This window comes from Neolamprologus brichardi, chromosome 10 (assembly GCF_056152115.1).
Source record: "Neolamprologus brichardi isolate AB-2024 chromosome 10, ASM5615211v1, whole genome shotgun sequence".
Classification (NCBI taxonomy): Eukaryota; Metazoa; Chordata; class Actinopteri; order Cichliformes; family Cichlidae; genus Neolamprologus; species Neolamprologus brichardi.
This window is the reverse complement of record NC_142113.1, coordinates 12,272,647-12,286,605: the sequence shown is the minus strand read 5'-3', so window position 1 is coordinate 12,286,605 and position 13,959 is coordinate 12,272,647. Positions and strand designations below refer to the sequence as shown.

At 39.5% G+C, this 13,959-nt stretch overlaps 1 protein-coding gene across 1 annotated transcript in view; it reads left to right on the top strand.

The window, feature by feature from the left end:
• The first annotated feature begins 4,796 nt into the window (after positions 1-4,796).
• Positions 4,797-13,959, top strand: part of npas2 (neuronal PAS domain protein 2) — a 44,270-nt gene continuing 35,107 nt past the window's right edge. The window contains exon 1 of the mRNA XM_006802108.3: positions 4,797-5,081. The gene's annotated coding sequence lies outside the window, so the exon portion shown is untranslated. The remainder of the gene's footprint in view (positions 5,082-13,959) is intronic.

The window sequence follows — 13,959 nt, the reverse complement described above, 5'->3', positions numbered from 1 at the left end:
TGGATAGTTCCTGTGATAATTAAAGTACCGTTACTGTGCCACCTGGGTAAATGTGCACATGGCTCAGATATTAGTCTACTACACTGACACAGTCCCATTAATAGCTATATTCTGACAGACATCTCACTGTGTTTGTAACAGACTCAATAGAGAAAAGTCTCTGCGCAATTCTGAGATAAAAAACTCAGTTTAGATCATTTCTGATATGTTTCATGAACACGCCAGTATAATAAGTGCGGCTCGGCTCGTAGCAGGGCTGCGTAAAGAGTTTAGGACGGAGCCATAGTTTTGGCACTTTGCTTACAGTTTCGAACCATCCACCTGTGTCAATTACAGATTCGTTCATAACATCTTGCAACAATATCTTTGTAATGAAGGTTGTTCTCATTTGTAAGACCCACATAAAACAACAGGGTAAGAACACATTATGGTGAAGTATGTGTCCATTTGGGTAGTAAAAGAAGATAGGAAGTACTTTTGAAAGAGGGTGTAGAGGATGTTGTGCATAGGTTAAAAGAGAGGCAACTGATCTGTTGTGGTGACCCCTAAAGGGAGTAAGTGAAAGAAGGAGAAGAAAACCTCATGGCCTTTCTTACTTTAGTAAGTAACACTAAATTATGCAGTTTTACTCGAAATGATGCAGAACTGTTGAGACATATATTTTCATTATTTTATTACTGTCACCCTGGGTGAAGTTTTCTGGGTGATGCACAGTCATGTTTTACACCCTGACATGTTTTCATGATGAAATGTTTTTGAAACACACATTTTTGCACACGTAGAAACAAATTTGACAGACTTATGTATTTAAATAGTTCATGCGTAAACATTAATGATATATTATTCACACGTGTTGACAAAAAACCACAGAATGTATCGGTGTTATACTGAAGCTGAACCCTGCACACGATTCCTTGAAAATCTAAAAACTGAAAAAGCTCCATTCATTGGCTTAGATAGAAAGACTCATGGAAAGGTTGAGAGCATGTCTGAGTCTCAAATAACCACCAAGGTGAGGTCACTATTTTATTTGGGAAGCTGAAAATAAATACCCTATGCTTTCCTTCTTTGTAACTAGCAAAAAATGAACAAACAAAGATTACGTATAAACTTCTTTTGAAGTTTCTCACCGTGCACGGCTGGCTGACACAACACCCATCATCACAGATCACAGCTCCAAAGCTGTGATTGTTATTGGATTTTTGAGTTGTGGCTTCACGTACTCGCTCACATACGTACACTCTCAAGGTTCCCTCGTGATCTCCAGTTAAATTGAAAAAAAAAAAAGTTCTCTTGCCGTTTGCTGTGGTTTGTTCAAATATTGCTTTTGAGAGAATTGGCAGCTTATGTTCACTTCGTCATTGTTTGAAGAGGACTCTTTGTGTGTGAGTGTGTGTTTATGTGTGTGGTTTGACTCCACGATAAAGCTTTTTATATATAGAATAACAGTGGAGCGATGGTGTAGATTTATTTCTCCTCACGTAGAGCCATGTGGTCTTTGCCCTGTTCATGAATAGCTATTCACCGGGAAAATTGTAAAGGAAAATGATGTGCGACGACTGGCAGACTCACACGCTTTCTCGCAGGCAGTTGCAAAAGAGTTTTCTTTGGAGACAAAACATCTATGTGGCCTGAAAATGATTTTATATCCTGTGGTGTCATTCTCCCTTCTGGCAGTATCCTTACATACACCCTTCTGTTACGGTCATGAAACCCACTCGAAGCATTTGGCCTTGTTTCCCCTCCTGAGGAGTGATTTAGAGACACATATCCTGTGAGAGGTCTATTAGACAGCATATCTTTTGACAGATGAAGTGAAGGAGTGGGGGTGTTGGCCTATTTGATCATGCTTTGGATGCAACTCTCACAACAGAATTGTTTTAGTGTTACATGCTACCTTGTCTTTAGACATAGGAAAAACCACAAATCAGTCTAACTTTGTACAAATGCCTCCAGAACTGATCTGCAGGAGTGTGATCTGAACATGTGCTTCAGCTGCCTTTTTCAAAAGGAGCTAACCTTTCCTGTCACATAAATTTTCTTGTGTTTATATGCCACCCTAGAAATAATACAGATTTATAAATAAAGCATTGTGCAAAAGCAAAGAGCCACCCGTTATTTCTTTATATTTTGATTGGAAACTGAAAAATAGGTCCAGTGATTTTTGTACAAACAAGAACATAGAGTATATAGGGCAAAAACAGAGTTTTCACAATTGTAATGAGCTTGAAAGTCAATCTAAACTCTCTTAGGCAGCTTTCTTCTTCAGGAATAGTTCTCCAAGGGTTCTTGAAGGACGTTCAAAGCTCTTCTTTGGATGTTCACTGTCAAGATGATCCCACACCGCTTCAATAACGTTCAGGTCTGGGCTCTGGGCAGGACAATTCTAGACTGACAGATGTTTGGACCCCAGTTGCTTTGACCTACAACACAGCATTTAAAAGCATATCTGCTTATCCACTAACATCTCAACCATTTTCATTGTTTGTGAAGTATGCATGGTATGCATGAGTAGTGACCTGTAGTGACCTAGCTGTAATGTAAAATAGCAAACCAGAGAAACTCAGTGAGGTACAACTCTTCCAGCCTCAACCAACTGCATATACTGGAGTGACTCATTTGAGCTGTTGCACTCTTAGCAGTTTACCCATGCAGATATTACGCACTGAACTAAAGGTGGCGCTGCAGCGTCCACTGATTGGTTGGACTGAGGAGAAAGTAGGGGACAGGTACGACTCAGCGGTGCGTCTCTCAGACCAACAAACTTTACGTGGTCTCTGTGGCTGACCCAGAGACCACGAGTCACACAAATAAGCCGAACAGTGTTGTGTGAAACAGCCAAATTGTGATCTTCAAAACGCCTTAAAATCTTCAGTTGTGTTGCACCCACGCGATATTCTACCTGTAGTGCAGGCACGTGCAGAGGAGGGGGCTAGAGGGGCTTGAGCACCCGCCCCTTTCCTGATGGGTGCCCAAAGTGCCCTTTTGTTGAGGCAACTTTTTAAAATTTTTTTTTTTTTTAATGTGTGTGTGCGTGCAGAGTCCTGTCTGTGCCCCTCAACAATAATATTTAACTATTAATCACAGTTTTGCTAAATAAAAGGATCTGGCTTGCATCAGTCACATGATCAAATTTAACCAATGATCGCCCTTGACGGCAGAACGCGCTGGTTACGAGCCGGGAACGAGCTCACAAAGAGCACGCGCATTTTTTGCGGTCCAGAGCTGTAGGAGAAACACAGGTTAACTCAGAGACACAGACTGATGCGACAAAACCAGTAAGTAGGTGTACAGCGTACACTGTAGTGTATAGCACACAGGAGTATTAGCTTATTACGTACACGTTGGTAAGCTGTCTTGTTGCAACTGACGAACTGAAACAAACGAGCGTGCTGTGTGTGCAACAGCGTGACAAACATTACCTGTCCTTTTATTAACTGCACAAGTAGTGCTGGTCATAGCTGCTGGCTACCTGTGTAAGGCTGTCATGGGTCTGTAGTTCTGTCACCGTTTTAGGGAACATATTTAGTTTTAAAGTAAGTTTCCGGGCTTTTCCTGCCTTTCTGGAGGGATTATATTTCACTAAAAAACGGTCTAATATGCATGTCCACATAATTATGCATTATTATAATTATAATATATTAAAAAGCACACGCTGTATTTTAAAGAACATACATTAAGAAGCAGATTATATTAGATTTATATTTTAAATAAGACAAAATTTGGATTTTACAGCAGTAAAATGATTGTATCTCTACAGTTTAAAAATGTAATAAGCTTTGCCCCTGCACAGAGTGGATAGTGAAACAAATGGAATCATCATAAATACATTATTTCATATTTATTACTTCCCCCTCCTCATTGCTTTATTATTGTAGCTCTAGTAATAAATAATAATGTAAGGATTCTGGATCAGCACCGTGATGCCCATAGTATATACAGTATTCTGAAGAAGGTCTAAAATGTCACTGTGTGTTCGTGCATGTGTGTGTTTTATTTAGATGGATTTAAAAAAAAAAATATTACTCATGATATAACATTGTCCAGACATGGCTGGTAAGGACATGAGGAGGAAACAGTAGAGCTGTGTGAGGCTACTAAAGGCAGTGCTATAACATTTTTCTGTCATCATTTTATTATAGATTAAGTGCAAGAGTTGTTACGTGTGGATAATTAAATTATAGTTTATTGCAATAGCAAGTTGTGCCTTGTTCTCACATAGACAGCAAGTGGAGAGTGATATATGAAATGATGGGATGGAAGGAAGAAGAGAAGCAAAGAGTGATTCACAGGCAGAGCCTAAATTATTTCTCACAGTTTTTTGTTGCCTTATGGTTCCAAGCGCTGTCACCAATCTTTGCATTTTGTTATTATCTCATGACACTTGTTTAATCAGCTACCATCTCTCCTATGGACTTTTTAATGTCTACAGTCTCAGATCAACACAGCCCTGCCCTTCCCATATTAGATTCTTGATGAATGTGTGTTGTTGTTATTCAGCCTGGCTCAATGTGCCCCTTTTTAACTTTGAGCACCCGCCCCTTTAAACCTCTCTGCACGGCCCTGCTGTAGTGTATTCTACCAAACGCAGACGACTTATCTAAGCCACGCCCCCTTACGGTAACCCTGTGGAGAGGGCGGTATTGGATGGCACTTTCCTCCAATAACGTCGTGAGAACAGGCGGGGCTTAAAAGGCCGCCTCCGCTCTTCGCCAGACTGCAACCAGCCTGCTCACATAACTTAATATAGTATGTGGACCAGTGGGCGGGGCTGTGAGCGCGGGCGCACTCTGGCTGCTGCCGGAGGCTCTTCATTCAGCCTGCATGAATCCGCGGACAGGAGCCGGACTGACCAGCGCGCTCTAATGAACGTGTGAGGTTTGTAGGCTGGGTCACCTCAGCAGCGTGCTGCAGCCTAAATACAGCCAGCGGCAGGAATCGTTAGCAAGACTGCAGTGCAGTTTCACATGTGAGCAACTTTCTGGAATGTAACACGTCTGAGTTTTATTTGTTAAAACCCAGACTCACACACACAAACACATACAGCCGCTCCTGTTTGGATCCTTATTCGGCAGAATAAGGTGAGTGTCCGGTTTTGTGCTCGTTACTTGTTACGGTTGTTATAAATGTGGCTTCAAATTGGAAACTTTCAAATAATAATAATATTTTAAAAAGTTGTTTTTAGTAGCTACCCTCTTCTCCTGATTCAGTCTGCTTCACAGTGTTTATAATAGCAATAGATGGTATATCTGCTTCTTTATGTCCCAATCAAACACATACATAACTGTTTAGATTGTTTTTTGTTTTTTTTTTATTTCTGTTTACTAAGTGAAGAAAGTCTTAGTCCTTTAGTGTGTGTTATAATCATTATATTGTGGGGAGCTGTGTAAGAATCTTAGTAAGTGCAGTAACTACTGTATAATGGAATCTATGTGCTGACATAGCTCTGAAATGTCAGTTTTTTCCATATGGAGACACTTGACTCCATCTGAAAAAGGAAGATTCTTGTGTGTGTGTGATTTGAAATATGAGGAATGAAATATGAATGTGGCTTAATTGGCACGAACAGACAAACAAACTAGAGTCTGATAAGCCAAGACACTTGTCCTAGTAAAATCAGCTCTGATATACATCTGAATGTCTGATCTGAATGACCGATGCTATGTCAGTGACAGCTGTAGTTCGGGGACCTGATGCGAAACAAAACCCAGAGCCAGGGATCCGGGGCATTTTGGTTGTTTTTTTTCTTTGCTCCAAAGTGTGCTGCTGTCAGAGTCTAAAAGATTATCCTGTGTGTCCATCTACTTACACTCGTGTTGAGGCTTGTGCCATTTTTCCGGCTTGCTGTGTCAGTGCTGAGGTTGGCCCAGGAGCCATGAGCAGTGATGAGGATGTGTGCTGACAGCTGAGCGGGGCAGGATGAGGCTGTTCCATGACTGACTGAACTGGGCTGTTCATTGCACCATATGCTCCTCTTTATATCGTGCTGCTAAACATTTGGGCCTGCCTCATGACTCATGCTGTCTTCGTCTCCCTTCAGCCAATTCTAATCCTGCTGCTAAATGGGACAATCAGAACATTGTTACACGGTGAGCTAGAAAAAGTTGTGGATTCCACTTTTGGCATTAGGTTTACCACTATGAAAACAGTATAAAGGAGTCAATCAAAATCCTTTTACAGCTTCCAGTAACCGACAGGTATCATGGAGAAGGCCATCCACCACTTGTCAGACTAAAAAATTTGGCCTCTGGGTGATAAACAAATGTAGAGTGAGCCTGGACCACCTGTGTCAGTAGTGCACTGTGAACCACTGACACAGGTGTGGGTGTTTCGTTTTTTTTGTGTGTGTGGTAACCCAGAAACCCAGAAGACTGGTTTGAGGGTGTCAGGTAGTGGGGTTTAACCATTTACAGTGCTGATCACCTGATACACGAGTCTGTGCACAGAAGAAAAAAGGGAAACCCAATCTGCTGAGGTTCTGCTAAGATGTGTTCGAGGCAAACAAGGATTTCAGAGTTTTGAGAAATGCTGCCACAAATGTTACACATCTGTTTGTTTTTTTTATAACCAACATTTATTGTAATGTAATCGCTTGCCCTGTACTCAGTGGAATGGCAATTTGAGACTTTTCTGCTCTCAAATTGAACGTTTTCTTCTCTAATCTTCTTCATGTGGTCTTTTTTAGTTTTAGTCTCCTCCCCTGGAGACCTTTAAATGCAGGGAATATAAGTTATGAGTTCTATCAGGATTTATTTCACCTTTAAGTATAAACTGAGCATGAGGCCATGTAGACATTTCTGTCCTGACATATAACTGTGATTAGTGTCTGTGATTTTCTTCTTCTTCTTTCATCTCTTTGCTGAAACTATGCTGTGGTGAAGGTTAGTTAACTGATGACACATAGCCTCTTCTCTGATGTTACAGAGCATGTTGTGGGGAAAGTAGGTTACTGGGCCATGTCCTGCAAGCTTAAACTGAAAGCTAGTCTGAATATTGCTAGAGCTGCTTAGTGTGACTGGGCATGCACAAATGGTGTAGGTCTGTGTAACAGCAAAGGGACTCCTCCTGCTTTCTGTCTCTTTAAGAAAACAGAGCTGCGCTCCACATAGAATGAATGTTGAATGTTCAACCCATGATGATTCATCACAAACGCATGAAATGGGGTGTAATCTCACAACAGGTTGATTAATAGATCAGAGGTTGCAAATAACCAAGTCCCGCTTACCTCCGAACGCCAGAGGTGTCATCTTTGTGTGTGTGATTAGCTCATTTTGGCCTTATTGTCTCAGTACTGACATTGACTTCAAGTCTTATCACGGTGTTTTGCTTTTTTCTTTAACAAACCATATTAATTTAAAATCTTCCACATAAAACTAGAAGGCATACAAATACAATGTAAGACTTTAGGTTAGCCAGTTATTTCCACAGACATCAAGAAAAGCAGACATGAGCACCACAGTGGCATGCGTACTTGGACAGAGCAGCAGCCAAAACATTTAAATAGGTAAGTTCGAGGTAATAAAACAGAAAAAAAGCTGAGAGAGATGGGAAACAGGCTCCCTGACTACATGAAAGAGGCATTCAGAGTATTTGTAATTTCCATCAGAGCTAGACTTTCACTGCTTCTTACCAACAACAGCTCTTGTTGTTTCAAGTGTTTTGTGTGCTCTCTGTCCCAGAGGAGATGTGCATGAAGCAAGTTACTTTGTCCCGTGTGAGTCAAGATAACAGCTTTTTTGTGACACTATTAAACACAAACAGGAAGTGTGTGTTGTAGAAAACAGCACAAATGAATGACCGTGGAAAGAAAAACACCGTTCTGGCAAATCAGTTTTGACCTCACAGGTTTTAATGGTTAAAGACTTATTTATCAGTGGAAAAAGTTGCGATTAAAAAACATACAAAGGGAAAACAACAAAAACACAACACATCTGACACACAGTCATAATTCCATCAGTTTTAATAAGATTGTGTTTTGAAGATGGCTGCAGACCCTCACTGTTGCACCTCTCTCCTGATCTCCTCTTTACATATCAGTAACAATTTGAAACAGAAATTTGAGATTAGGATTCATCTCTCCATCAAACCTGTTGCCACTGATTTTCAGTCCAGTTCTTGTGTAATCTGGCACACCTCAGCCTTTTCTCCCTATTCACCGAGGCCATTTCTGAGGCTTCAGTGAACAGCAGATGCATCTCTGTCTTTGTTGCTGCTGAATTCTTTCATGTTTCTTAAGAATTTTAGATACTGTTCATCTGCCCTGGGTAGTCTTTTCTTTTGCCCTTGACTTTTTCATTTCTCTCAAAAGCTTTTAAGGACACAAAGCGAGATATGCCAATTTTGTACAGCTAGCAGCTCCTTGGAAATAATTTTGTTAGTGTAAAAAAACAATTTTATTCCTGTTGAAAATGTGCTATGTTTTGCTTTTTCATAGATTCACCTAAAGAAATGGGAAGAAAATGTGTTTTTCAAAAGGCTTCTATTAAAGTTCCTAAAGGTACTTGTTAAAATTGATTATTTGCTCAGTTGTCTGTTATGTGAGAACACAACTGGGTCATCTTTTGAGTTAGGTACATTTTTATGCTTGATTGTCTCAGTGTGAAGTGACGTAATGAATTAACAAGAGAAATGACTCCTCTTTGAAAAACCTTTCCTAGCCTGGAGAACTGCTACTCAAATCCAAAAATTATAAGAAAGGCTGGCTCCTTGGAAGCAAAAATATTGAGAATTGAAGGGTTGTTAAAGACTTTTACAGTCTATAAATCTATAAATGCAACTGACTTTTGCAACATTGTTGCAGAAATGCTGTTGTTTGTGTTGTGGTTTGACTGAGACTTCTCGTAATTGGCCCCATTGTCCATGGCTCGCTTGTCTCCTACAAAAGCCACAGTGATTTTTAATGAACTTCCCCAACAGCCAACTCTGTCGTAAACACCAGGGTGAAAAAATGAAATTAGTTTAATTTAAAGTGTCAGTCAAATTGTTATTATTATTATTGTATTTTAATTAATTTGTTTATTTTTTAACTATATTATATTAAAATTTTGATATTCATATATTTTTTTCACATTCAGTTTTATGTCTAAGTTAACTATAATAACCTTGTTTAGGACAGAGCTGAATGTTAAGGAAGTTAAGTAAACCTGAAATCACTGTGGCTTCTCTAGGAACTTCCTTCAACTGTAGTTAAAGTTTAATGACCATAATCTTACAACCAAGTGACCCAAGGACAATGGAGCCAATTACAAGAAGTAATTAACTCAGTCATACCACAACACAAACAGCAGCATTTCTGCAACAATGTTATTATAGTCGGTTCTATTTATGGAAAACATTTTTTATTTAGTTACATGTACAGTGCAAAAGTCTTGAACCACCTTCTTCTAAAGAGCCAGAATTTCTTGCTCAACCAACACCTTTGAATTCTTAATTTGGTGTCCAAGTCTAATGAAGTTGTCAAAGGCAATAGTTTTATTGCTGTGCACTTGCTGACCCCGATGTTATCCCAGATCATATCAGCTTTCTGTTAGCTGAGCTTTCTGATGTTGCGCTCTATTGCTCTATATCTTAGTAGTTATAGGCTTTCATTTCCTGGAGATGTGTTTTGGATCTTTGTCACAATGACAAACAAACTGAGCTCAGACCATGATGTTGTGTTAGCTCTGCTGGGTAAGCAGTGTTGCCATTAATTTTGAACAAATCTCCAACAGCTGTCAACAGCAAAGTCTTGCAAAGACGCAGCAATTTGAACCAAAAATCTCAAATTTACACTTATGAGAACAAAATGCAGTTTTTCATTGGTTCATTCAGGGTATTTCTTTGTCCTATTGTGTCTTTTTATTACTTGTTGGAATTGGTAACCCATAGGAATCAACCCTTAAGGCCCAGTTTACGCAGTCTCATCCGAATAGTTGGTGTTAATGTGTGTCCGCTACTTGAACTCTGGGAAGTAATGTGTCTCTAATGTGAGATGCTGGTAACTCTAATGAACTTATCCCCTGTGGCAGACATAACTCGTGGTCTTCTCTTCCTGGGATTGTCCCCATGAGGATTAGTTTCATCAAGGGTTTTTTTAAGGCCCAATTATAATTGGTTAATAAAAATATAGAAAAACCACAATTATGATTTATATCAAACCAACCAAACCAAAAAAAGCAGCGAAGGCTTACATCTGAGAAGCTGGAACCAGGGAAATTGCTTCAGTGATTCACTATCAAACTAGAGGGCACCATCCTTGGTCTGAGACAGCTTAATCAAGCAATATCACACAAGAGTGAGTGCTGTTTATTGAATATTAGTACAGCTCTGAATGGTTTGCAGGGACAAGGCCACAGCCATGCCGATATTCTCTAAAGCACTAGGGCCTTGAGTGAGATATTGCTTTCTCAGGTATAAAATAAATTTAAAGTAATAAATGGCAAGAGATTGTGCTTTTTTAAAAAAAAATATATATATAGTGTGGTTTATTTTTTTATGTATTCGCCTCAACCGTACGCTATTAAAAATGGACTGCTGCCAGAAAATACATAAACACATTACCTTGTCGGCTCCTTTGTGTAGGCATTTTTTTTATTTATAGTGGAACTTTATTTCCACTCTTTGCCTCAAGTTCCATGTTACATGATTTTGCTATTGCACTGATTCTCAGGTTATGGTTGGTGTAAGAAGTAAGCGTCTTTGCCTCTTTGCAAATTCTGTGTAACATCTGTCACAGCTGGGCAGAGAATATTTCAGAGCCTTTCTGTTGCAGATGTTACCCTGGAGACAGCTGGCTTTAAAGCAGCCACAATTTAGCTTTACAATCAAATATAGGCGAACAACTATAATTAGCAACTTTGAATGCATGTGAAATGTGTATTGTCCAATAAAAATCAGTCAAATTGCTTAGTTAAAATGATTATAAAAACACTGAAGTGACGCTTACCCTTTTAAAGGCCAATCCACAGCCTTTATTTGTTGGCTTTAGATCGCTGTTGTCTGGTAATTCTGATTCTTAGGTAACATATTCCAGAGAACTCCTGATGGGAAGTAAGAAATGGTTCCAGCTGAAAGCTTGTACTAAATGGTCCATGGAATCACATGGCACACACCTTATCATTTCCTTATATCAGTGCTGGCATATTTTTGTGACAGTGATAATGAAATTGTTACACTGACTCTGGGGAATTCTGCTTATTTCCTCTCATAAATTTTTCTTAAGAATCAATAAAAGAGCCAGTTAAGAAAGTGGCCTATAAGGATAATCAATGATGGCAGAGGTGTCAGTACAGTGTGTAGCAGTATTTGGGTTAAGGCCAAAAGCCACTGTTTATTTACACCATTCATTGCTACAGGGTCTATCTTCTATGGTGCTAGAAGCAACAGTCGCCATTAAATTAAACTAATACCAAGTGAAACTGACAGTTTTAAATTATGAACTTCTCTAAACTATGATTTTTTTTCAGGTTGTTTTCTTTTGTTTGTTGATAATCTTGTGCGGCCTACTGTGTATGTCTAAATAATTTCTATTTGTAGTGTTTGTTCAGACTGTTATAGTTTTTTATCAAACTTTGCAGCTGACAAAGCCGCACACATCCCAGTCTCATCTTTAGACTCTTTCGACCTGTTGGTCTGACGTGCTGTTTGGGAATTTTTAGACTTGTGAATACTTGATCAATCTCCAGTAAGAAGATAATGTGGAAGCATTTATAGCCGTAAGGGCAGACATAAGACAGACATGCAGACTGTTATCATTAATCAGAGCCGTTCCTTTTTGTTCCATACCCCTCTATACCGAGGCCTGCTTGCCTTTTGCTTCCTTTGGCCAGTGGAACTATGTTGCACATGACTCCTGAGAGTATGACTGGTATTCATGTCACCCTCTTTGGCCTTGTAACTATGACAGACAAAATGTTCAGCACCAGTTATATAACTGCCTCTACTGACGTCATCGGCCTTGCTGGTGTCGCTGAACTCTTGCTCTAAAGCACACAGTGATTGTCCTCAGTAGCTGCAGGCTCAGAGCCATTACGCCATCATTAAGACATTTGGCTTTTTCAAATCTATTTATTCCTTTTATAAAAAGAAAAAGCTTTCCTTTTTCTGGCACTGAGACCAGTCACATTATGTGAATTTGCTTCCTCTCTTTTTATTTGTGGCATGAAATGACATTACCTGAAACTAACATGTGTGAGAGCTCCTCAGTGACACTGCACTAATACTGACCTTTCGGAAAGGTTTGTATGGTACTTCATCATTCAAAGGAGTGCGGATCTACATAAATGAGGTTCTTTTAGAAGCTGTTATCATCATCTGAGTGATACACAGTGTGCTTTGTCTACAAATAAATGCTTCCCTCCCCCCCCCGTGTGTCTCTAAAATATAGCTGATTCACAGGATGTAACATTTATTCTTGCTTCACTACAAAAGGTTACGTTTAAGAATCGGGTGTGGCCACACATTGTGTGTCAGATGAAGAAGAAAAATGGGCCTCGCAGTATGTGTGTGACCTAGATCTAGTGATTCAGATCTCCAGTTGAGGGTGTTGGCTGCATGTGCATTACAACGTTGTTTGCTTCAGTGGAGTCACAACAAGATCGTGTCAGGTCTGATGGCGAAATGAAAAGAGCCCTCCCACACACATTTCTTTCTTCCTTTAATGTTAAGTAAGCCATATGTAATCTGTGATGTCATGGAGCAAAACCTGAACATGTCCACTGATGGCGAACTGGAGAGTTCACATAGTGCTGTGATACTTGAATTTCATTCTTAGTCTGGGTCCAGCCAAGGAATTTATTAACTTTCCTACTAAAACTTTCCAGTTTCTGAGGTTTTTTTAAAAACAATTTAAGTGTTTAAACTTTTTTACTGATATTCACTCACTGTCCACTTTATTAGGTACATCTTGCTAGTACTGGGTTGAACTCCCTTTCCCACCATTTAGCACCACCTTAATTCTTCATGGCACAGATAAAACAAGGTGAACTCAATGTCACGTTTAAGAAGTCAGTTTGAGATGATTTGAGTTTTGAGAGATTATCCCGTAGAAAGCCATCATCAGGGTACAGTGTGGCCATAAGTGGTTGGACAATATTCATTACCTCATCCAAGCTTTCATGTTGTTTTCACTCCAAACGACCCGACCGTCTGAATGTTGCAATGCAAGACTCATCAGACCAGGCAACATTTTTCCAGTCTTCTCCCAGCACAGTGGAAAGTAGCATAAGAAAGGGCACAAAGCATTTTTGCCCAGAGTAATGAAACACCTCTTCGTTACACCCAGAAAATTTCCCCTCACTGGAAATCTCCTTTCTTCCCTTTTCCGATGCTCGATTTGAACTTCAGCAGGTCGTCTTGACCATGTCTACATGTATAAATGTGATTGGCCGATTACATTTTTTCAATTAACGAGTAGTTGAACAGGTGTACCTAAAAAAATAGCTGGTGAGTGCACGTGCATCTTAAGAGAAACAAAGAAACATATGATAAAATGGATGAAAATCTACAGGAAGTTCTATTCCACCATCAAGAGGAAGCCAAAAATACTTTTTTTCAGTTTTTCTTACAGAGCTGGCAGTGATTTTAGGATTCCTGAAGGACACTTCATGATTCATGAATTATTATCACATTAAAGCATGAGTAATGTGCACACACAGTTCCACTCAGATGCAAAGGCCTCTTTACGCTTAGCTGTCTGATAGAGAGAAAACCAGTTGTGTTTCTTTTCATATTTGCACATATACACTGTAACAAAGGTTTATGCTCACAATAAACATGGTGGAATTTCAGTTATTAAAATCAATGTAGGTACAAGAAATCCTTTTAAGCCAAAAGTTCTTTTGTTTGCGAGATGCAGCCAGTCAGAAGAAAGTTAACAAAAAGCTAAACAAAGCTAAAGTAGCTGCACCTGAACTGTGTGGCATGGACAGCTACTCCAAGAAGTCCAAGAAGACAAATGTAGTGTAGGAAAGAAGCATCACA